This window comes from Haemaphysalis longicornis, unplaced genomic scaffold (assembly GCF_048455015.1).
Source record: "Haemaphysalis longicornis isolate Haplotype H1 unplaced genomic scaffold, Haemaphysalis longicornis Haplotype H1 scaffold_12, whole genome shotgun sequence".
Taxonomy (NCBI): domain Eukaryota; kingdom Metazoa; phylum Arthropoda; class Arachnida; order Ixodida; family Ixodidae; genus Haemaphysalis; species Haemaphysalis longicornis.
The window spans coordinates 28051603-28077510 of NW_027526225.1; the positions used below are offsets into that span (position 1 = coordinate 28051603).

General features: G+C 47.5%; 1 long non-coding RNA gene across 2 annotated transcripts; it reads right to left on the bottom strand.

The window, feature by feature from the left end:
• Positions 1-23337: 23337 nt before the first annotated feature.
• On the bottom strand, positions 23338-25509 carry LOC144162524 (uncharacterized). Of its 2 annotated transcripts, XR_013320689.1 has the most exons (5): positions 25221-25508; positions 23918-24044; positions 23760-23839; positions 23624-23704; positions 23338-23554 (listed from the first exon to the last, which is right to left on the bottom strand). It is a non-coding gene; the product is annotated as an uncharacterized LOC144162524 (long non-coding RNA). The 2 variants fall into 2 exon arrangements; XR_013320688.1 differs by having other exon boundaries at positions 23624-23839; positions 25221-25509.
• Positions 25510-25908: the final 399 nt, after the last annotated feature.

A 25908-nucleotide genomic window follows, 5' to 3' on the forward strand; every position in this document is an offset into this window, starting at 1 on the left:
ACTCTCACTCTCACTCACACTCACACTCACACTCTCACTCTCACTCACACTCACACTCTCAATCTCACACTCTCAATCTCACACTCTCAAACTCTCACTCTCACTCTCTGACTGTCTCAATCTCTGTGAGGCCATGTGAGTTCTGAATTCATTTTGAGTTCTCAGCCCATTTTGAGTTCTGAGTTCATTTTGAGTTTTGAGTCCATTTTGATTTTTGAGTACATTTTGAGTTTTGAGTACATTTTGAGGTTTGAGTACATTTTGAGTTTGAGTACATTTTGAGTTTTGAGTCCATTTTGAGTTTGAGTACACTTTGAGTTTGAGTACATTTTGAGTTTTGAGCACATTTTGAGTTTTGAGTCCAAATTGAGTTTGAGTACATTTTGAGTTTGAGTACATTTTGAGTTTTGATTACATTTTGAGTTTGAGTACATTTTGAGTTCTGAGTACATTTTGAGTGTTGAGTCCGAGTGAGTTCTGAGTTTTGCGCTCAATGTGAGTTTGAGTTTGAGTGAGCGCAGATGTGCTGCTCAGCATTGAGTCTGAGTTGGAGTGAGTGGTGATTCGAAAAAAAAATTGTGAGTGAGTTTGAGTGAGCCGCGCCAACTTTGCCGAGGTATGCAAATCAGTGACAGTATCATCGTGTTTTTTCACTCGTTTTTTTTTTTTTGACGACTCATTATCACCTGTTTTTTTTCGAAAATCAGTGAGAGTAACTATTTTCTTTTTCCACTTTGCGGAGTCCCTTCGACAACGGCCGCGGAAATGAGTCCCACCGCACGGGGAAGGAACCTGTCCTTTTATCATGTAATGACGAAGAAGTTGCAATTTCTTATGATTCTGCATTTGTGTGCGTTGCTTTCTTCTGATAACGCAAGTAGTTGAGGCGTTATTAGCAATGCTTTACGGAAGGCACCTATTGTAACTTGCTGCACGCTTTCGTCCCGACTTATTCGTAGTTTTTTTGTGTTTGTGAATGAAATGTGGAAATTCTGTGTAATGAAGTTGAAAGCACTCTGCAATGTTTTATGCAGCATACATACAGTTATTCATCTTCGCAAGGACTGCTCATCTGTAACTCTTGGCGTTTTGCCGCAGGGCATAATATGATCGTGATCTGAGACCAATGTCACCTGCTGCTCCCCATAATCAGTACTATTTGAGCCGCACACCGTTAAAATGATGTTCGCAGAAGCAGGTGTCGGCACGACGTTATACATGGCATATATATAAAAAAAACAAGTGCCGACTGCAACAGGCATGTTGCAGGTTAAAATGAGCCGCTGCAACTCAAATCGCGTGGGTTGATGTAAGTGAAAAACCCAGTGTAACACTTTAGCGCTACTATACCGACGGATAATGTTTCTAACTGCACTGTTAAACCGTTTCATTCTTATTTATAAGATAGGTGTTTACTTAGTTTAACAGCCTGGAAGAGCGCTTAGTGCGTAAGAAATATTTCCCGCAGCAAACATGCACGTCAAAGCAGCGCCCCCGAATAGGAGCTACGTTGGATCGTGGCTCATTGGTACCTGTGAAGTACGGTACTTTTGTGACAAAGAACTTCGCTACTCAGAACAAAATTTAAAAGAATGTCTAAGTAATTCAATAATCGATTGAAAGAACATTTATGCGAAAAGCAAACAAATGAAACAGGATCGAGGAACTATCCTCAACCAATATTTACAGGAGAAATCGTTTGAAAAGTATGCGGATTCGTAAGTAGGCGTTAAATAATCACAATATGAGCTCAGAAGCCGTCTTAAAAAAATAGATCCTAGAGATCCTGTGCAAAATCAAATCAAAACAAAAACAAAATAAAGAACTAACTGATATGTTCATGCAGCGAAAACTCCTTAAACCCGTAATTTTTTTATTCTGGGCTAAAATTTTGGACCGAAGGGGCTGCGGAATCCCAATGGAGGTTCCCCGTGTGGTCAGTCACCTGTCTTCCCAGAATTTCTCTGGACGCACGGGGAGTGGGGGAGGAGCGTGCATGGTTTGCGGCGCAGCTTGCCTAAAACGCTCGCCCTATAAGATCGGGCTCCCGCTGACATTCGTGCCGCTAACCATTCGGGGTACCAAGGCATGGTTTTTTTCACAGAATGTGCCGAAGCGCAAGAGATCACGTGGGCGATGACGGGATGAGAAACGCGAAGGCGCAAATAAAAATTGAGCCTCGCGAGAGGACGAATATTTAGTATTTCTTTTATTATTGTAGTGTTTAACGCGCCGGCGCAACGCAGGGGATGAGGCGCGCCGCAGGGTGAGGGCTCCGGATTAATTTTGACCACCTGGGGATCTCTAACGTGCGCCGAAATCTCGTACACACGGGCGTTTTTGCTTTTCGCCTCCATCAGAAAAGCGGCCGCCGTGGCTGGGAATCGAACCCGCGACTTCATGCTCAGCAGCGCAACGCCTTAGCCACTGTGCAACCGCGGCGGGTAGAAAATACATGATGATATTGTCGCTGAAGAAACGAAGTAATGAACAAGCTATACATTTTCTGGCTACGGTTACGCAAACAGGCATTTTTTTGGCGAGGCCGCATAAATTTCTACTGACCTAAAGTAACGCAGAAATACAAGCAACAGTTGTAATAAACAGGTTCGATTTGTGTGCGTGCAACTCCCATGTTAACAACACACGCGTATTCGGCCGCCTCAAACGCTCGCTCGAATTCGTTTTCGCACCGAAACGACCTGTACCGAACGGCCCTGTACCGAAATGTCCTGTACCGGAACGCCCGTGTCCCGAAACGCCAGTGTCCCGAAAAGACCGTACCGAAAAGCCCTGTACCGAACCGCCCTGTACCGAAAAGACCTAGACCCGTTTGCGCGCCGACCAACGAGGAGACAGTCCTGGCCGAGTGTCCCCGGGGATCGGGTATCCGCGTTGTAGAAGATTCCGCACCCCCTGTGTTGTTCGCTCCGGGTTGCGAGCCCTCTCTCTTCCAACGGCCGTTCCTGTTGTTTCCACTTTTTGCTTCAGTGTTTTGTCTCAACGATTTCGTCTACGTCAATAATTCTTTTGCCGGAGCGCGCGTTTTCTGGTTCAAAATTTGTGTCTGTTAATGTGGAGTTCCTTTGTCGTTGGCAGGACCATGGCTGATTCGCTTCTCTTTTCAATGACCCGGTCGAAACAAATCGAAGCCCTGTCCGCCGGGTTCACGGGGAGCAGCTGCCGGCGCCGGGGTCTCACCCTTCAGCTATGTTCCGTTTAGTACTCTTGCTCTTGCCGCAAATCTCCCGTTCAATGTGCTTTTTTTTTTTTTTTAATTACTTCTTCGGCCTCCAAGGCCCAGGTATTCTAAGAAATGCGTGCGGAGTGTGCCTTTGCGCGCCGACCGACTGGAAGACGCTGCTGTTACGGGGAGCCATCGGCCCAGCTTGGGTTACAGCGCGGCACCGGCGTTCCATACTCTCCGTGGCGTCGGCACTGGCCGCTTTCGGGCTCCGGGCACTCGGTGTAGTTCAAACGACCTTGCTGTCTTTTCCACTGTGTACTTTTTCTCTGAACAACTTTCTTTGCGTCAATAATTCTGCAAGCGCGCGTTTTCCAGTGCAGTATCTATGTGTCATTGGTCCTTTTCTCTTTGGTGGGAACATGGCTGATTGGTGTTCATAAGCGTCTCCCGGATTAGCCGCAGAAAGTGGGGCCAGAATGTGCATGGTTTTCTCCCACGGGTCCGCTTGAAGTAAATATAACGCCGCTCTGCCTGCTGCAAGGGGGCCTGCACCAGGGAATCACTCGAGAAACGGTGCCGCCAGTCGTACGGCTCTTTCGCCAGGAGACCGCGATCCAGTTAGCCATGACCCTTTAAAGGAGCCATGAAGAGAAAATAGAACTTCGTTTAATTTGAAAGAACTAGGATTCAGTATCTCACTCAGCTCCATTACAGCCAGAAAAGATGTTTTTTAACGAAAAAAAAGCAAGAAGTATTTAAAAACTTCCAAATGTTGCGTCACAGTGACGTGTTATGAGCAAGAATGACGTCATACGGGCCAACAATAAAACATAATTTTCAGTGCGTTAGCTGCACGTTAGCATTCAAGTGATGCGGTCAAATTGAACTAGAAGCCCCATTACAGACGTCCAGTCATGTGTCGTCGCGACAGGTCAGTTAGGCGGCCGCCAATCGCACAAACAAGGTTCCGTGACGTCATAGAAAAGTTGCGGGAAATTGGCTAGGGGGTAGCGACTGCTTCAAACGTTTTCTTTAATATCTCCGTTATTTCTTCGAAGATTGCGATGATATTGGTATCATTGTTATCTGGACTAAGCAGTCTTTCTAATTATCTCCACTTGTATTTTGTCTTCATGGCTCCTTTAAGTTCTCTTGTTCTCTTTACTGTTTTTCTCATTTAATGTAATAAGTGTATTGTTTCCAATTCGTATGTGTTAAATACCAGACAATGTCATGAGTAAATTAAATCAGTTAACCTTAAAACTTCTTCAACGTCTCGACTCTCGACTGCTTCACCGCTCGACCTACATGCTACAGTAGCGGCAGTTATTATCCAAATTTTGTTGCTACACTCGCTTGACTATTCTTTCGTTTCATGTAATAAGTGTATTGTTTGAAATTTGTATGTTTTAATGGTCTACCAATATTATTAGTAAATTCAACCAACTTAAAAATACTGAAACTTCTCGACTGCATGCTTCACTGCCAATCACCATGCTACCGTAGCTGTAGAGAAGGGACAATATTCGTCGTCACATAATAGTCAACTGTACTGCAAAGTCTTTCTCTCTGCATTTTTGCAAAAATAAAGGTCACGAGGAGACTGCACGTGTTTTACTCTTTGCTTGACTTCATCAGTGAAGAAGGCACTCAGGAATGCTTTAATTGTATTTCCTTCCCAGCCTGATCTCCCGTCATCCCTACCTTCCTATTGTACTTCCAAACTTGGCTCCGGGGCTTCGGGCAATGGCAAAAGGCTTCGCGTAGCTCCTTTTATTATGTGAAGGCGCATCCATTATTATATTCCTCCTGCAGGCGAGTTGTATAGGTTACGGCGGCTGATTTAATGCTTAATTTTTTCGCGTAAAAATTAATAAAAGCTCGCCTATTCTTTATAGTTTCATATATTTTGTTTTATGGTTATTTATTTTTATTTATTTGTGTTGCTTACATTTGTCTTTATATTTGTTCTTTTATATTTTTACATTTATATATAATATTTAATATTTGTTGTCTAAATTTCAACCCCCCCCCCTAACAGACAAAAATCCTGGGTGCGCTAATGGTATTATGTTTCCTGGTCCACTTTTGCGGTACGTAAAAAGAAACATGTTGTAGGAGCTCACCACAAGACGCTATGCCATGAATAATTTTAATAACAATAATAATAATAAACTTGCCTCGTATTTGTTCCTTCAGGTGCCCTCCTGAGCGTTCAATACTTGGAGCAGCGCCAAGCGGTGGTCCCGTTTCGGTTTTTGAAGACGGGAGTCTTTCTTGGGCTACTTAAACCCAGAAATTTTGATCTGTCTGTCTGTCCGTCTGTCTGTCTGTGACTCGATTCAGCCACCCGGCCAAAGTAAATCAATGCCTGCGCAGTAGTCTTATATAGTCACAACTAAATGTGCCCGTCTAAGTCCGGTGTAATGTTCATACTTGTCAATATTGTTGAAGAACTTCAAGACATTACCCATATATAAGACAACAAATTAATACAGGAGTGATATCTGCAACGTTCTTTTATAAAAAAATGTACATGTTTGATTTTTACGATATTAAATACTTCATCAACTGAAGAAAAAATATCACTCCGCCGTCGCCTGCTGTCGCCCGCGCCATATAGCTTCTGGCGGCATTTGAAGAAATTGAATGGCAACAGTTACAAAAGGTTCCACTAGATAGGTTCCACATTCTGCTTGGAACGCACGTGGACTAGGGAAACGCGGTACTATAAACATTGAAGTAGGGCGCCTCAATTCATGCGCGTCTCCGCCGTACGGCAGCGCTGGCATCGAGACACCAGGCCTGGAGCAGTGGAACGCGGTAAATTTAAATAGGCTTGAATAAACCTTTAGCGGGTTTCCCTTGGGAGGAGCGCGACGCAAGAGGAACAACATGAGAAGTGAGCGGGAAAGCGAAGGGAGTCATTTACTTGGCAAATCTCGACAAAGACTATCGTCTTTTGTCGACATTTGCAACGAAAGGAGCAGATACACAGCCAATTTTTTTCTCTGAAAACAGTACTTATATCCATCAACACCCAAAACTGTTCGTTCTATTTGTGTCTCTAACATTCTTGCGTCCATTGGGTCCGCTAATAAATGTACTTCTCGCTGCTGGCTTCTTAAATACGGTCTCCCGGGCATTCCCCGGAGATCAGGATTGAGACCCGCGTTGTGACCAGCCTGAGGACCCTCCGTTTACCGCCAACACGAAAGCATGTGCGCGTTCTTTGTTCCTACTTTCGGCGAAGGGACGTCGATTGCCGAAACAGAGATGTGAATGGAGCGGTGAGCACATTGTAGGCAGCAGCCGAGCGCCTCTACAAATCTTGTTTCGACCCATCTGGGTGACAGTTCGTTTCGCTGAGTGTTTGGAGCCACGCTCCCGTGAGATTCGGCTTGGTCGCACGTAGCGTCACTAAATTAAGGTTTTTAGAGTATCGGCACTCTTTTCCCTCATTGGTACGGGCCCCGCTAGGATTGTCATTGGTCGGTCGGCACCACGTGATATTTGTTTACATATGGGCGCAGCCATTTTGTTTCTGGGCGCCTTCCCCCCTCTCTCTCTCTCTCTCTCTCTCTCGCGCGCGCTCTCTGCTGTGCGGACTCTAACAGGCGGCGGATTCGGTGGGAGAGATGGCAACACTGCAAGCCAGAAACAAAATGGCCCCCAGACGTTACGGGTGCACGAAGTGGCGTACTCTTAAGCGTAACTTATTCAGTGACGCTAGTCGCACGGAGCATGCTTGCCTGGTCCAGCAGATGTCTGGTGTGCGAGCAAAAGTAGAGGTGCCGCCCTGTGGTTGAGCCATTAATTTTCTTCCCACCAGCGCGCCGACAACGGGTGGCCCTGGCACCGTTCGAGACAAACAGAGCGGAGGGCCGCGCGTCTCTTCGAGGGACTTCTGTGAGACGGAGTCAGGCGATGGATACTTCACGGCTTCCGGACTCCGTAAATGTGTTTGTGTTGTCTTGTGAATGTTGTTTCTTCCACGTATTCCTCCTCGCCCATGCCTATTTCACCAACCCCATCTCGTAGATATATCAGTATGTTCGACCCTGTACTACACGCTGCGACACAAGCCGAAGCGCACGTGGACGCATGTTGGCGCCGGAACCCAGAGTCCTACGCGCGGCGGCACCATGTTCGCTACATCTGGCACGCAGTAAAAGTGCTTGGCACAAAGGCGAACAGGAAAAAAAAAACTATCCGTAAACACCGCACAATGTACTGAAACTTTTGCACTTTCGCGGAAGCCTGGGAACCTCCGGTCAAGGCGTCGTCTTCCCATTAGCGACGTGCAGCCCCGTTCGCGGGGCCATAAGACGCCGCGGGGAGTGCCTGCGCGCACTGTAGAGTGTTTGCATTCACAAGTCGCACTTGCTTGCGACCATTGTGCACCCGGCTTAACGGCGCCTCAGTTAAATGGCCTTTGAGTGCGAAAAGAGGAGGAGGAGGAGAAAAGCGAAAGGAAAGGCCGAGAGGTTATCCAGGCTTAGAGCCCGGATTGCTACTCGGCACTGGGGAAGGGGTGTTCAGGGGATAAAAGAGATGGCAGGCGAAAAAGGGGGGATAGGAGCGGGGTCGCGCACACACTTTAGTCCCTTCGTGGGCACTAGAGTCTCTCAGCTAAACCTGTGTCCTTCATAAAACGCAGAAGGGCTTTTGTTGCCTTCTGCGAGGTCCATTGTAGGGGTCTTTGTCCTAGAATAGTCTCTAGCTTGAACTGTTGATTGTCCAATCTTCTTAGCTCGGCTGCCAAAACGCGTCTTTCCGATGAATACTCGGGGCAACAACAAAGCACATGGTCGATTGTCTCTTCAACCTCGCAGGCGTCGCAGTGGGCACTACTGGCCATCCCGATGAGGAAGGAGTAGGCTTTCGTGAAGGCCACTCCCAACCACAGCCTACAAAGTAAAGTAGACTGTGATCGAGTCAGCCCACACGGAAGACGACGCTGGAGTAGAGGGTCCTGGTTGTGGAGGCGCGGGTGCACAAAGTCCGGTGTATTCCATTGAGTAATGGAGGTTCTCCGCGCGAACTGACGAAGCAGCCTAGCGGCATCAGTCCTTGCAAGCGGAAGCAAGATGGTCCTTTCACTGTCATGGCCTGTCCGGGCAGCTGCATCAGCCGAGACATTGCCGGTGATTCCACAGTGACTTGGCAGCCACTGAAATACAATATTATGGCCCTTTATGACAGCCTGGTGAAATAATTCCCGAATTTCTGTCACTAGTTGGTGCAAAGGACCGTAGCGCAGGGCTGCTCGGAAGCTTTGCAGGGCGCCTTTGGAGTCGGTAAAAACGGACCATTTTTGGGGAGAAGCTTCCATAATGTATTGAAGAGCTTCACGGATGGCTGCAAGTTCAGTAGCCGTCGTGCTCATCACATGGGCGACACGGAATCGTATCTTGGTTGATTCTGATGGTATAACCACCGCACCTGCCGAGCTCGAGGACGTCACAGAACCGTCTGTGTATACGTGCTTCCGGTCATTGTGTTGTTCGTACAGTAACTGCATAGAAAACTGTCTGAGAGCCAGTGGTGGTAAGTCGGCCCTTTTTCCAATGCCCGGAACATGCAGACGAATGTCTGGTGTTGCCAGGCACCACAACGGGGAGGACGGTGTGACCGCAGGCGTGTAGTCTGACGGTACCTCCGCCCTGTGCGCTGCGACAATAGCTGCAAAGGAAGAGCGTGGTCGACTCTGAGGACGCTGCGCAAGGTGGTGACATGGTAGCCTCGTGAGGAGCCTGATGTGTAGGCGTAGCGTCTCAGTGGTCACATAAGTTGCTGTAGGATAGTCTTGGGCAATGTATAATGTGCCCACTGTTGAAGCACATCGCGGCAAACCAAGACACGTGCGGAGAGCCTGCGCTTGGGTGCTCTGGATCACCCGAAGGTTAGAGGAGCATGTACCGGATATCGCTGGCAAGCTGTAGCGCAAAACTCCCAAGAAGAGTGCCTGGTACAGTTGCAGCATTCCTCGGACCGATGTGCCCCACGTCCTTCCAGCGAGAAATTTGAAAATGTGGGCGATGGCGGTGAGTTTCTTTTTTAAGAAAGACACATGTGCGCTCCATGACAGGTCCCTGTCGATGATCACGCCAAGAAATTTGTGATTTCTGGAGTAAGGTATCGACTTTCCATTGATGGTTATGGGATATCGGGACATTGTTTTGCGGGTAAACGCCACGACCGCGCACTTTTCACTAGAAATACTGAGTCCTTGCTTTCGGAGGTATGCCCTGGTCCCATTGGCCGCTTTTTGAAGCCGTGCTCGCAGCTGAGGTCGATTAACAGCCGAAGCCCAGAGGCAGATGTCATCGGCGTAAATGGATATACGGACAGTCTTCGGTAGAGTGTGGACAAGCCCGATTATCGCTAGGTTGAAGAGGGTTGGGCTTAGCACCCCACCTTGAGGAACACCACGTTTGATGATGTGCTGCGATGTTGGGCCGTCTTCTGTCATTACAAAAAAATGATCTTTCGGACATGAAGCTGTGTATCCATTTGTAAATTCTGCCACCGAGTCCAAAGTGCTGAAGGACGTCTAGTACTGACTCGTGAAGCACGTTATCATAGGCCCCCTTGATGTCGAGAAAGAGGGCTGCTGAGAGCCGTTTGCGGCTTTTTTCTTGCAGTACAAACGTGACTAAATCTACCACACAGTCAATAGAAGAACGCCCTCGTCGAAAACCGGTCATAGCCTCCGGATATGCGTTGTGGTATTCGAGGAACCACTGTAGCCGCGTGAGGATCATTCTTTCCATGACTTTGCCAAGGCAGCTTGCCAGGGCAATAGGACGGTACGATGCCAGATCAAGGGGAGTTTTGCCAGGCTTTAGCAATGGAACGAGACGGCTTGTTTTCCACTGTGGGGGTACGACACCATCTGTCCATGTCTGGTTAAATAGGTCCAGAAGCACTTGTCGTGCTCCAGGGCCTAGGTGGCATAAGGTGGAGTACGTTACTCCATCATGACCCGGTGAAGAACTACGCCTGCAGGATGCCAGGGCTGCCTCTAATTCTTCCATTGAAAAGAGAACATCCATACGTTCTTCAAGGGAACAAGGATCTTGGCTGTTCCTCGCAGATCCAACGTTATCGGTTGTTGCAGCAACCCTCACGCAGAAATCCTCCGCAACTTCCAACTCCCTACGGTTTTCATGGAGTGCCAATGCCTTGAACGGGCATCGCTGCTGCACAGGCATTGCCAGTCCACGCACTGTTCCTCAATATAGAGGACAGAGGCTTCCGAGGGTCGAGAGACTCACAAAATGATTTCCACCTGTGTGCCTGGACCTGCGCGATGCGTCGCTGTATTTGCTTCTGTGTGCGTCTGGCAGCCCTTAAGTCGTGCACGGATTTTGTACGCCTGTACCGCCGCTCGGCGCGCCGTCGAATTGCTCGCAGGCGTTCGAGTTCGATATCAAAAACCGTGACTCTTGCAGATAACGAGGTATATCTCCTGGATGATTGGGTTGCATTACTGATAGCAACCTCGAGGCTTGTTGAAAGCCCATCTCGGCAGGCGTCCTCTATCGTGGATTGGAATTTAGGCCAGTCAATATAAGCGGTTACAGTGGGCGAGAAAGACTGATGGAATCCCATAATCTTGATGTATGTGGGAATATGGTCGCTGCCGTGAGTTTCGATATCAGTGAACCAGCGTAGACGGCCAGCCAAACAAGTTGAAGCCAAGGAAAGGTCTAGAGAGCTCCCGTATGATGTGCCACGGAGAAACGTAGGGCTGTCATCATTAAGCAAGCACAGTCCATATTGAGATGCCAACGATGCGAGTCTTCGGCCCCTGTGGTTCATCTTGGAGCTTCCCCAGAGTGGGTGGTGGGCATTGAAATCTCCGGTGATGATCCAAGGGCAGGGTGCTGTTCTGAAGACATACTTCAATCTCTGGACGTCAATATTAGCTGATGGAGAAATGTACGCACCGAGAAGGGTGAAGGAGAGCTTGTGGTTCTTTACAGTGAGGCACACATATTGGTTGGTGTCAAGCGGCCGTAATGAATGCATTGTATAGATGAGTTCTCGGCGGATGAATACGACTACTTTGCTGCGGTTCCCACAGGTTGAAGATTCGATGCTTTGATAGCCGGATAGTCTAATGGGGGTGGGTAGGTTTGGTTCACATATCACAATAATCGGGAAGAGATTCGTACGCACAAATTGGCGAAAATCAGAGAGTCTAGGTTTTAAGCTTCTGGCATTCCACTGCAAAATGGAAGCTCCACGTATTTCCTGACGTACTGATGAAGACACCTTGGCCATGTTTTCACTCGAGGCTAGCAAGTAGAGGACCCAGGGCGTCGAGGACTTCCATAGCGCACGAGGCGGTTGGCGTCTTTAGAGTATAAAGAAGCTTGCGAGTGGCGTTGATGAGCGGCCTGAGCACTGCGAAGACTTGAAGATCTTCTTTCTTTGAACAGGCATTCGAAGACTGGTGAGACTTAGCATCCTCCCGTCGGGCCTCCGTAGGTGACAGAGACGGCAGCCTGGGTCAATCCTCCGCCGATGTGGACGACTTCCCAGTTGCGAAAAGAGGGGTATACACTCTGGTAAGGTGAAGTCGTGAAAGACGATATCAACGCGTTTTCGTGCGGTCACTCTCCGATGAGTCTCCATTCCCGTCCTTGGCTACTACGCAAGCAAGGCGCGCACCCACCACACACTCAACGCTGCGCAGGCCAAAGCATGGAGGCAACTTCAAACCAATACCTACCCGAACCCGCTGGCCTATAGTCACTTCCATCCAGAGGTCTTCTCGGATAAGTGCAAGCACTGCGGCCACCGCGCAGACCTCACGCACATTATGTGGAAGTGCCAAAAGAAACCACGGAGCAAGACCCCTCTACCCCGCATAGATATCAACCACCTAGAGCACTGAGAAACCCTGCTGCGCAGCTCTGATCCTCTAACGCAGCTACTCCTTGTCCAGATGGCCGAAGAAGCCGCCAGGGACCAAGATCTTCTGGCTGACTAACGCGGCAAAGAGAGTCCAAGCTCTCTACTTCTGGGCGAATAAAGTTCTTTCTCTCTCTCTCTCTCCCGCATTCGCTCTTAAAAAACAACAACAACAAATGAACGAAGACACCCATTAACGGGTCGGGCTGCACGTGGCCCGCTGGCCGCGTGTTTGAGGCCCGTGTAATAGAGACACCCGCTCTCCGAGTTAAATGGCCGTGTGCGGGCAGGCAGCGTAGCTTATTAAGCGGCTCTAGACATGGTCATGTTTCTGTTGAGCTCCCCCGAAGTGCATAACCTTTGCGTCTGGGTTTCAGTAGTCAAAACTACAGTCAAACCTGGATCTAACGAACCTCTATGCAACGAATTCCTGGATTTAACGAAGTCTTTCAATTCCACGTTTCCACCCCCATAGAAATCCCATATGTTTGCGACCTCTAACGAAGTCATTGCGACGGTTAACCCTGATGTAGCGAATTCGCTACGCTGATGAGCCATTGTTTTCAGCACTTTTTCTGAAAAAAGAAATGTCTGGAAAAAATGCACCAATTCAGCGAACTTTGCCCGCAACGCAAACTACCGTGCCTTTCCCGTGAAAGTGCAGTGTCCGGTAGTGCTAGGCCTGTCTGTCGGCCGTCGCGCGTCTCCAGTCACCAGTGCCATATGTGGAGTCGCTTCCTCGGTGATTAGGTCTGGTGCCACAAAACAAAAACGTTTGTCTTTTCAAGACGAGCTCGCAATTTCAAATGCCGTCTCCGCCGGCGAGAAAGAACGTCGCCGCCGGTTAGAGTATCCCAGCCAGCACACTCCCAACAATTTTGCATGCGGTAGATCTTGAAGTTCGCGAAAAGGCGCCATTTTAGCATAAGCGTGGTACTTGAAGCAGCGTAAAGCACCGAAAAGGTCAAAGGGCAAAAGCATTAGCGCACCCAGGATTTCTGCCTGGGGGGGGGGGGGGGGGGGTGAAATTTGATAACAAATATAAAATATAATAATATATAAATGTAAAAATATAAAGGAACCAATATGAAGACAAATGTAAGTAATACAAATAAATAAAAATAACCATAAAGAATAAAATATATAAAACTATAAAGAGTCGCCGAGTTTTTATTATTTTCTACACGACAAAATTACGCATTAAATCAGCCGCCATAACCTGTACAATTCGCCTGCAGGAGAAATATAATAATGGATGCACCTTCACATAAAAAAAGAAGGTATGCGAAGCCTTTTGCCATTGCCCGAAGCCCCGGACCTAAGTTTGGAAGTAGAATTGGAAGGAAGGGATGACGGGAGACCAGGTTGGGGAGGAAATACAATTAAAGCAGTCCTGAATGCCTTCTTCACTGATGAAGTCAAGCCAAGAGTAAAGCACGTGCAGTCTCATCGTGAGGTTTATTTTTACAAAACTGCAAAAATACTTTGCAGTAGAATTGACAATTATATAACAACGAATATTGTCCCTTCTCTGCAGCTACGGTAGCATGGTGATCGGCAGGGAAGCATCCAGAAGTTTCAGTATTTTTAAGTTGACTGGTTGAATTTACTAATAATATTGGTAGACCATTAACACATACAAATTTCAAACAATACACGTATTACATGAAACGAGAAAATAGTGTGTAGCAACAAAATTTGGCCAATAACTGCCGCTATACGGTAGCACGTTGGTCAAGCGGTGAAGCAGTCGAGACGTTGAAGAAGTTTTAGGGTTAACTGATTTAATTTACTGATGACTTCGTCCGATCTTTAACACATACAAATTTGAACCACTTTCTGCAGCCAATACGGGAGACGCTTATGAACACCAATCAGCCATGTTCGCGCCAAATAGAAAAGGACCAATGACACGCAGACACAAAGTTTGCACTAGAAAACGCGCACTTGGAGAATTATTGAAGTAAAGAATGTAGTTCAGACAAAACACACCAAAGTAAACAGTGGAAAAGACAGCAAGGTCGTTTGAACTACACCAAGTTCCCGGAGCCCGTAACCGGTCAGTGCCGACGCCACGGGGGGTGCTGCGCTGTAACCCAAGCTGGGCCGATGGCTCCCCGTAAAATCCGCTTCTTCCGGTCAGTCGGCGCGCAAAGACACACTCCGTATGCGTTTCTTAGAAAACCTGGGCCTTGGCAGCCGAAAAAGTAGTTGAAAGAAGAAAAATGCAAATTTAACGGGGGCGGGGGGGGGGGGGGGGGCTTCGCGACAAGAGCAAGAGTACTAAACGGGGCATAGCTGATGGTGAAGGTGTCCTAGAGTAATTAAGGGAGGCTTCCTTCCCGCGGAGACACGGGTGGCATTCCATCCGGTCACTCATTCCGGGCGATGACCGCACTGTGGTTTGCCCGCCGTTATCGTCGTGTCACTGGCAGCGACAGGTTCTACACTTCCGACCGCATAAATGATGCCGAACACTCTGAGCTGGTGTCTGCATCGTCGACGTAGTCCGCCACGATACGTCTCCCAAAACGTCCGCCATGGGAACTTTTGAGAGAGAGAGAGAGAGAGAGAGAGAGAGAGAGAGAGAGAGAGAGAGAGAGAGAGAGAGAGAGAGAGAGAGAGAGAGAGAGAGAGAGAGAGAGAGAGAGAGAGAGAGAGAGAGGCACTAAGACCTAAGCCAGGGAGGTGGACGGCAGCCGGAGCTGTGCGGCGACCTTCAAACAGCTTAGCGCTGCCCCTGCAGAGCTCCGAGGAATTGATTTGAGGGAGGGGATCACATGGACAGGCCCACATGTGATGTTGCAGCGTGGCCTTGTGTCCGCATAGTGGGCAAAAGGGAGAGGGATAAACTGGGGCATGTATGTGATGGAGGAAGGCCTTAACGGGAAGGGATTTTTGCTTTTACCCGATTTACGTTTTGCCTACGTTCCTCGCTGTCTTCCGGACGCGTGTGTAGGCAGTGGGTGTGTTCCACTGCATGGCCGTGGTCTGCCAGACCCTAACCTGCCGGCGCGGTGGCGCGTAGTTCGAATTGTCCGTGGCGGACGCCCCGGACGCCACTCGCGTTCGCATCAACGGGCGTTTCTATGCACAGACTTCTATGGAGGCTTGGCAGGACCAAATCGTACAGTTCGAATCGTCCATGAAGTTTATTGAAGTTCGAATTAACGAGCTTTCATGCCGGCTGCCCTCAACAGCGCTCCGGTTGACGTGTACCCAGTTGCTGACGGCGACTGGGTACACCACCGTAGCCACCACCGTAGCCAGCGTCTACGTCCGACCACAGTAACCCTGGGACGCCGTGGCCCTGCACTGGCAGCGGGAAAACCCTGAACGCAGACACCGTTTCCACACGTGCACATAAACAGAACGTGTCCGCTCTGCTATAGCTCCCCATTCATGTCCCCGCCGCTAACTTGAGCAGCGAGTCTGCACAGACCAGGGGCCGAATTCTCTAAAACGACGAGGCATCGTTTTGAAGCGACGGGGTAGCGCCATGCAAATGCATGTGTTCTGGTGCTGGGGCCGTCGCTTTGGGGCTGTGTGCAGGAGCAGTGACCGCAGAAAAGCGCTGTTGCAAGGGCGCGAAGCGACACCCACTGCCCCCCCGTCGTTTCACTTGTCGCTTTGCGCCCTTGCAACAGCGCTTTTCTGCGGTCACTGCTCCTGCACACAGCCCCAAAGCGACGGCCCCAGCACCAGAACACATGCATTTGCATGGCGCTACCCCGTCGCTTCAAAACGACGCCCGTTTTTTAGAGAATTCGGCCCCAGCTCGGCACCAAGCTCTGAACAAGTGCACAGGATCCGCACGAATTCAGTACTCCGTTGACCAGGTGGAGTGACTGCTATTAGGACCTGGACCTACGTCTTGCATAAGGTTCTCTTTCCGTTGCATGATCAATGTTTTGCCAGCACTTTCACCATATGCCACAATTTTGAATTTCAGCGACTGCAACTTTAATCAGCATGAACAGACAGGTCAAGAATGCGTAGCACAGGCACCGGTCACTGCTCAGAGGGCGCGACGAATAAGTACACCCAGCGCCGCCCCGCGGAAGCTTGAGCTAACTTTGGGTTGGTGAGAGCCAGACGGCGGACGCGCGTTCATGTATTGGCACCTCACGGTTATTTGTTTTAAATGCATAGCATTTTAGTAACTCACAATGTCACGCGGCGTTGGCGTGCGCTGTCGTAGTCCGCATGCGCGCCTTGTCGTAGTCCGCATGCGCGCCCTGTCGTAGTCCGCAGGCGCGCCTTGTCGTAGTCCGCAGACAGGAAGAAATAACAGTTTCCGGCGCCCGGGGCCCTATTCTCGACTGCACAAATTGCCGGCAATTTAGGTAATTTTCCGGAAGTCTTTTCTGATTGGCTTTCGATTTTGGTCACGTGCTTCCGGCTGACAAAGCGGTTGTGTGTGGTGTCGTCATTTTGACGTTTCATGTCGTCAACGGACACCAGTTCTAAAATTTGCCTTATTTCTCGTTACTAAAGGCGCATAATTCTTGGCCGGCAATGAAAAACCAGACAAAATGCGGCGGACATGACAACGTAAGCCTGTCTTTGCTATTCAACAACAATACTGCTTGTAATACACACCCCCTCTGTGATTGGCTGAGAAGGCGTGACGTAATTTAAACAGTTGGCGGGAACGATTACGTCATGCATTGGCAACTTCAGCCTGCGTAAAAGTGACGTAATGCTACGTAACAGCATGAAAATGGCGGTTGTTTTTGTCGCAAAATACAAGCAAAATAGGGCACAATATTGCCCCGGCTTACGGCGCCGCGAAAGGTGCGGCAATTCGCAGCAGGCGCAGTTTCGCATGCGCGCTGTTTAAAGCATGTTTCCTACCGAAACAAATTATAGTTTCAACTGCTTCCAAGTCAGCGATCATGCGACATACAAGTAACATGCAGTATTTTGCTTTTATGTTTGGCAATGAAATAAAAAATATTTGTTTGGCGTAACCGCAACATAAGAGGGCAGTACAAGCCTCTCCATGACAAAGAGAACCCTATGCATGGCATTTGTCCATACTTGTCCTAGTAAGCTGTTGGGTCACATGATCGAACTCAAGAGAAAAATAACAATGAAAAGTGACTATTTAGTTCATTACAGCGCTGATTGCAGTCGAGCTTGACGAATGAGTGAATCGGTGACATCGGTGTGCTCCGCGGTTATCAGGCGTAGCGCTTCGCTGCTCTTATGTGTCATAGAAGCGATAGTCGCGGCCGTCTTTTTCTGTGATCACGCCATAAACTTGTAACATAGCAGCAGACGATGGCGTGGCGGCGGTGGCGGCAGGGAAGGTGATAACGCAACAAAGCTTGCATTGAAGCAGAGAGCCCAGCTATGTTAATAAAAGCGATTGAAAGAAATAAATAGATACGGTAAAAAAATTGTGTGATGTTCTTTAGCTCGACATCCGCCTTTCGCTCCCTTTGGATCAACGTTACTCGATCGCCTTGTGGTGTTGGCGCCAAGTCTGACCTCCAGAAATGTGTTTTTCTTGTCAGCCTCAGCTACCGTCTTAATTTTTATAGTACATGCCAAGTGTTTTTATATCTTTCTTGCACAATATTTGATACCTTGGTAGCGATCGTTATGAGTGACTCGTCAAATTACACTGCATGTCGTCATAGCTATAGGTGCAGCACGTCACTGATTGCTTACGTCGTGCTTACGCAAAAAAACATGGGCGAAATGCCGGCAATTTGTGCAGTCGAGAATAGGGCCCCCGGTTTCGAACCCATGACGCCGCGGGCGGAACGCAAGGTGCCCGGCGCACAACCGACCGAGCCACGAAACCGACACAGATTTCGATGCACCGAACGCGCCTTATATCCTTCACTCATTTCTCGTTTGTTTCGAAAGCGCCACAAGTTGTTCCGCGCTTCCAAAAGATGGCGACACGGGTCCCGCGATCAAGAGATACGACTTGCCGGCGCACCCCCTCGGAAATGCTGTGCATTTGATCGTGCCCCTCGCGAGGGGGATGTCTTTTGGTATATTGTTTGTTAGGCGATATGTTAATAAGTGCCCATGCAGGTTCCTTCTTCAATTCTATATTCTATGATTAAAACTGCTGGCGTTTTTGCGTTTCTGCGATTGTTTTTTAAAGGTGTCTCGTACTTGAAAACTGTCCTGGCAAATAGTTTCCCCAAGTCTGAAGTGCTTCTGTGCGATTTCCGGACAATTACCGGGCTGAACTACTACTGTCGGCATCGCGTGCGCGAGAAGTTACATACGTTCGGGCGCGCGTGTACGCCGTGAAAGAAATTATGTGACGGACATCGTTGCGAAGTCCCATTATCAGCAAGAGAAGCTTATTTACAGCGCCAATTCAGGTCAGTATTAATTTTTTATTGTATCACAGCCTAGTAAAGTGGCCTCAGGGTATACAACGGCGCTCCACGACAGAATTGTGTTTGCTTTGTTTCCTGTTCGCGCAGCCACACTACAGTTACTTTTTCGGTTGCCCTTGTTCAGCTCGGTTGGTGTTGTCACTAATTAACAACGGATTCCAAAAGTTATTAGCTGACGACAAAGTAAACGCAGTTCCACACAGTTGAAAATCTGCTGCGGGTTGTCTTTACTAATATTCCGTTTAGTTTCGGCTTCTATCTTGTGAGTAATGTTAGAGTCGTCTTAGCGGTAATTGTGATACAGTATGTTCAGGCCGTTCAGAAATCTCCGAAAAATTATTTCCTCCTCCTCCTCATCCTCTGCTTAAACAATATTAACCTCAACTTTCATAGCACGCAAAACGCATTAAAGAAGTCAGCGCGAGTGAATGCAACCTTGCCTTTGATAGCTTGCCACGCTCTAGCTTGGCATGCGTGGCCGAACTCTGTACACTTCAGCGAACAAAGTAGGGCAATAAGCGGAATGCGTATTGACCGTATTGACATTGCTTTTGGCATTACCCGTGAAGTGCTGCGAACATGTACCCAAGCAGCAGAAATTGCCAAGCCCAAGCATGGCAAATCATCAGTGGCCAATGTGTCCGAGCTTGGCAATACCTCGGCCGCCAATATTGGCTGGTGTTTGGGAAAGGTGACAAGCCAACAATTGGCCAAGCCCTGGAAGGCCAATATTGGACAACGCTTGGCAAAGTATCTTGCCATGATAATGCCAATGGGTGGACCCCACGCTATTTTCATGCACATTTTTGGCTTTGTGGCCAGTCCTTATGGCCAATGCTTATTTTATGAGTTGCCTCGCGGCCCGATTTCTGCTTTATACATGCCATTATACAGGAAATTATTTAACGAGTGCGCATTAAATAAATAATGCGCACTCGTTAAATAATTTCCTGTACAATGGCATGTATAAAACAGAAATGGGACCGCGAGGCACAATAAGCGAACTGCATCAACTTTGCGAAGCAATTATACATACGTGACTTGCCAAAAACAATTCAGTAACACAACACACCGGGTCTGTAGCTTTTTTATTATGCACATCAAATATACGAGAAACCTGGCTTAACAGTGGCAAGAATACGAACACAAACACAACAGTCGAGAAAAAATTTTAAAAAGCGCTGCTCATGAAGCGCGAACCGATTATCATTCGTTTAACTGCTTGAGATGCCTACAAAACAGAAGCATTCAGGTAAATGAAAACAGGACGGTCATTCCCGGTAATTCGCCGACGTGCCAAGATCACAATATGTTGTTGAACAGCACTATTGTAGAATAGCCCAGTTTGGAAAGCTTGTCACTGCTGCATCCGCCACTTGTCCACGGGAAACACCTGTGCGTCGTAGCGCCTGTAATAAATAAAAAAAAATAGTTCACTATAATGGTCAATTCACGCTGATTATTAAATACAGCACCTATACATGCCTTACCACATGTCCGTGTGAAAATATTCAGCCTTAAGTTCTAGCTTGTTAACACTCGCTATGAAACATAAAACGTACTGCACTTCATTTTTCAATACTGCGTTTTACGGGAGCAGTTACTTGGCTCGTTCTTGAGACAACAGTCCAGAATTTCACCGAAAATGGGCTTCACTCGTATTGCAGTCGCGCAAGGTAATATAAAAAGTCCAGTAGACAAAGCAACACGCCAGCGGTTCCGTGAAATTTTGTTGTGCCTTCGCTCACTTCTGCCCCGTCAGACGCGCAAGACGCGAACGGAACCGACGGAGAAGCCCAGCGGTAGTGTAATTACTTTGTCGCTCGACAATACCTTTACGTTGCTCAAGAAAATAATGAAACGAAATCTTCATTAATAGCTAGAGTTTAATTAAGCCAGCTTAATACATCCGCAACTCTTATATTGCACACGAGTCTTGCTTCAACGCTTGCTGAACGTCGTGAACCTGCAGTGGGAGCACGGCTGCTTGTTCGGAAAACACAAAGCCGGAAAAAGGATAGCTAGAACTGGCGTCACACAATTGGAAGCACATGTATGTGACCACTTTTTTCTTCGCAAGAACCAACAACACTAAGCAGCACTCGCGAGCGCCAGTTATAAACGACAGCTGAAGTTTTGGCGGGAACGAGTGCGAGCACTCCCGCACCGCGAAAAAATGAAATGGCGACTTACGTTTTCAGCGGCGGCCGTAGCAGGCAAACGATGTTATTACACCAGTCAGGTATACTTCACACAGCCACCGACACCAAAACGCACCTCACAGACACGTACAGGAGTACTACCGCAGTTTCAATGCCACAAAAGAGACGGAGCCGTCGGTGCAACGCGCCCGTCCACGGGCCCCGCCGCGGGCTCAAAGAACGCGCAAAGGCACAACGCTGAAGTAGTTCGACGTTCACCGTTGCGTTAGGACACACAAATGACCAATTCCTACTGAACGTTTAACACTCTCTCTCACGCTGTTTTGAATAAGCTGCACTTTAGTTTAAGTACGCTTTGTATCGTGGCACGGTGCTGTGGCTCTTTAGGTAACTACTTTTTGCTGCGTTTTGGCGGTTTTGGCCTGTTCACCGCGCTCTAACCGCCGCGGGCAACGACCGCAGTGCTGCCCTCGAGTGGTGCTGCTTGCGCGTCGGGTGCGCATGTACACACGCAAAATAACGCACACGAGTGCTCTACAGTGAGACTTCATGCAACAATATGCAACAACAGGCAAGGCTGTCGGCATTTACACCTGCCAATACTTTTTATATAAATGTGCTACTTGACACAAGCTTGAAAATGATTTGGAACTACTTTTTTTGTTGTGCGCTGCGCGTGAAAACAAATTCAAAAACACGCAATCTTCAGTAATATTTTGAGTGAACTTGAGTGGTCATTCAACTAACAAGAACATGCCAAGACGTGCGCAAAGGCACTCATAAATACCTGCGTCACATATAGGCTACTACTCTTCATAAAATTTTATGATCAAAAATTACGTCTGAATGAGCGCGCTGTCCAGTGTGATTTTTTGCGCACCGGCCAATGCGTGTCCTCGAGGCCGGTCGTATAGCGCTCGTTGTCCACGAATGGCTTTTGCGTACAGGCCGGCGTCTGGCCAAGCTATCGGCTGTCCAGTGTGATTTTTTGCGCACCGGCCAATGCGTGTCCTCAAGGCCGGTCGTATAGCGCTCGTTGTCCACGAATGGCTTTTGCGTACAGGCCGGCGTCTGGCCAAGCTATCGGAAGCCAAAGGGAAGCCAAGGGGCGTCCAATGATTGGCTATTGGCCAATGCTGCTTGGGATATTGTTGTGCAGCCTTTTGGCCTCCATACGGTGCCGTGAATGTCGCTAAAAAAACGTTACTGCTGATAAAACAATAGTGGCGGAAGCCGTAATACCTTGTGTTATGGAAATACTACGACGGCATGTGATTCATCGCAGCGCGCGATGTGTATGAAGCATTAAAAGCAAACGTTGTAGTTTTACGGCCATTCGTGTCTGCGCTGCGCATAAACAGTCATCGTACTCATAATTTTACTCCTTGCGCTGAAAAAAAATATCATGGCTTTCTTACTGCGGAAATCCACTTCTTGCGACGCCTATTCTCCACGGATGCCCGAGAACCATGTACAGACGAAGGATGTCAGGCTGCCTTTCGCGATTGTGGCAGTCCGTCACGCAGCAGCAGCGCCGCTGCCACTAATTCTTTCCTGCAGCATTTTCATCCTTTCAGACACTCAGGGGTGAGACAGCTGAACCAGATTTGGTAGCAGCTTTTGGAGCAGCGAAATTTCGATTTTGGAGCAGAAGAACCTTGATTCGGAGCAGAAGAACATTTGTTATGTCACCTTACCCTAGTAGCACAGAATGTTGCCCGAACATGTCCACAACGTTTCCCCTTAACGTTGCCAAAACGTGGCTAATGTCCGCTTTTTTTAACGTTAGTGCAATGTTTCCCAGAAACATTGCGTCAACATGATATTAGCATTGCTCCAACATGGGGGCAACGTTTTAAGGGTGTTGTTTTAATGTTTGGATAACGTTGTTTCTGACGTTCGTCAACGTTGCTACACTCTTGGAGCAACCTTCCAGCCATGTGCGGGACACATTTGAACAACGTTATGAGACGTTTTCTGATGACATTGCAGCAACTTTTCAGCTACATTTTCGCAACGTGCATACCACATTTAAGCATATCCCTGTACCATTCGGACGTTGTGATAACATTGCTACAATCTTGCAGCAACTTTAGATCCACACTTTTAACATGAAGTTAGCATACAAAGAACGTTGCTGCAACGTTCAAGCAATGTTTTTATGAAGTTGCAATAACATTCCTACAATTTTGCGGTAACTTTCCAGCTATATTTTTCCAACGTGCGGGTAACATTTAGAAAACGTCGCTATCATGTTCAAGCGATGCTTCCTACAACGTTACCGCGACTTTACAGATACGTTTTTTCCCCACGAGGGCCACATCCGCGCATTGTTGATATGACGTTCAAGCAATGTTTCTCTTACGAAGCGATGATATTGCAGCAATGTACAGGTAACTTACAGTTACATGTATCTAATATACATGCAACAATAACTAGATGAAAATATTATAAGTTAACTTTTTCCTAGACAGACGATTGTTGACTGCATGATAAGCGAGCACTTCAAACCTCGTCCTCATAAACTCCTGAAAGGTATAAACTGGCATTTTAGACTGCATGTTCATACATTTGATCCCTACACTGACCAACACACACAATTAAGGCAGTCCGGCAAAATAACAAACTAAGAAATGGCGGAATTTTAAAGCAAGGAACATGCCAGCTAGCGTAAATAACAACACTGACACTCTTTAAGATGAAAGAACATGTGCGTTTTATTTTACCATTAACAATCGATCCGAATACGTATTGTGTTAAAGCAATTGAATTTCGCAAGTACGCTGTTTCAGCCGTTGTCTTCGTTTTTCTCCTCCTGGGCTTGCTTGCTCTTCTGCCTTGACAAGTCAGTTTGATGACATACTTGACGGCCATGAACCCAGTAACATGGGGCTGTTACTGCCACGCTTCTGCGAAATGAAAAAAAGCTGTAGTTTAGGAGAAGTTGCAAAGTTGTTACAGCATAGACAATGTCTCACCTCTCAGAACACCAGGACTTTTGGCATACAATATGGCCTCATCAATTTTCTTGTACTTCAAATGAGGTTTGACTGCCATTCCTGGAAAACAAACAAAATGGCATTGCTCTAACACACAGGGTGCTCAGAAGCTCACCTGCAGTTTGGATGACGCTTGCTGCCAGATGAGCTTATTCGTGTGTCAATGTTGTGGTGCTGGTAAATCATAAGGTATTTCTGAAACAAAACAGAGTGTATAGAAGTGGTTCAGAAAACTGAAGTGAAGCAAATTTTAGCTAATAGAGAAAACCTTACCTTTAGGAAGGAATATTATAGCAAAACAGGCCTCTTCACTTTTCACTTTGTCTTGCTTGTTTAACTTTTTCTAATGCCCGTGCCAACTTTATGACGCACATCGCTTGAGTTGGTTTCTCAAGCATCCCTGGAAAACAGAAAAGGACAAAATACTGAATTATATAAAATACCTTACAGCTTTCTTTCCAGGCCATTGAGTAATTAAGTGAAAAGTCTTCGATCAGACAGCTTGCCAGAGAATTTTCAATTAACAAGAGAAGCCGACCAACTGATGACGACGTGGTACGTCGGCAATCATTGAAAGAGGACGATAATTACCTCAATGGCCATAAACATAAAAACGCAACGAACAACAATTAGTAAACAGGCAAATGTAAAGAAGGGAATCATTACACGCACAACTAGATGAAATTACAACCGTGCATTTTCTTGGTTGCCTAATTTTACCTTTTGCCCTCGAAAAATGTGCTAAAAACTGGCTTGAGCTGTTTTATTTTCTTATTTTTATTTATTTTTGATCATTTTATTTATTTATTTTTATTTGTCATTTATTTTCTTTATAGTTATAAGCATCCGACGTAGACCAGCCTTTCACATGGAAAATATGTGAATACTACAAAGACGTCAGGCGTTGTTTTACATCGTAAGATGGTTCGCATAAGCAGCTGATAACATATGGCTTAACTGCAACGCTAAATTGTGTTCTGTTACAGCATGCCGCCGAAACTCGCGTGAAATTAAACATAACAAAGTTATATTTATTAGTTGTATTTTTCGCATTCGTGAGCAGCTGCGGCGAGAAGTAAATTAAAAGCCAATCGTACATATCAAGGTTCTTGCAGAACATATATACACTCGATTTCAGCATCATAACAAAAAATCTACTACTGAGCGCCCACCTGATTTCTCATTATACTCTTCTGAGCACGAGGTCGCGGGTTCGATTCCCGGCCGCGGCGGCCGCTTTTCTGATGGAGGCGAAAAGCAAAAACGCCCGTGTGTTCGAGATTTCGGCGCACGTTAAAGATCCCCAGGTGGTCAAAATTAATCCGGAGTCCTCCACTACGGCGCGCCTCATCGCCTGCGTTGCGTCGGCGCGTTAAACCCCACAATCAATCAATCAAATCAATCATTATACTCTTTCCATAAAATTTAAGTGAATACGTGTTCCCCTTTTACAACCGTACGCATTCACAAAAGCAAGGATATGCTTAGAAGTTAGAAACGGGAGGGCAATCTTGTTCCCGCTCTTTTACGAAGTAAACTGCATTCGAAAGAACGAGGCGAGCTCAGAAAATCTTACCTTCACTGGTCGGTTGCTATGAACTTGCCGGCCCGCAAATATTCGCCGTAACATGCGGCCACACAACAATATTTCGTATGACATGGTTCCTTCTCCATTCCGTTTGATTGTCACTATGGCTGCTCCTTTCTGAAAAAAGCGCGCGCATTTCGTCTACTCTTCCCAACCCACCGCCGGCTGCCAGTGGCAAAGGAGCATGAGGGGAGGACCCCTCTGCGAGGGGCGCGCACGTGTGCGCGTATGAGAGGAGGGTAGGACGCTGGCCAAGGACGAAAGCCTTTTCTTTCGGTCTTTTTTTTTTTTTTCGGCCATCCCCCACTTCGCGCTCGGCTGCTGAAACTTCCTTCGCGACACACAGAAGGGACGGGACGGGACGGAGCGTCGACGAAAACAAAAAATAAGGCATGCAGGAAGAAAGGAATGCGCGAGACAGCGTGCCTGATTCCCAGCTGAAGTCTCGGAAAAAGGCGGGGTTCCGGGAACGCCCGGCGCCCTGCTGTATTTCGTTTCGCGCCAAGCAGAACGCGACAAGTGTTCGATGCATTGGAACCTCTTACGAATAAAAATTACACCAGGAAAAATCTGAAGATAGTGTGTTTAATGCTATTGGAAGGGAACAAGAGCAAAAATTTTCAGGTTACTTGGAAGGTTCGTTTGTATAATGAGAAAAGATCCTTGAAATAGGCCA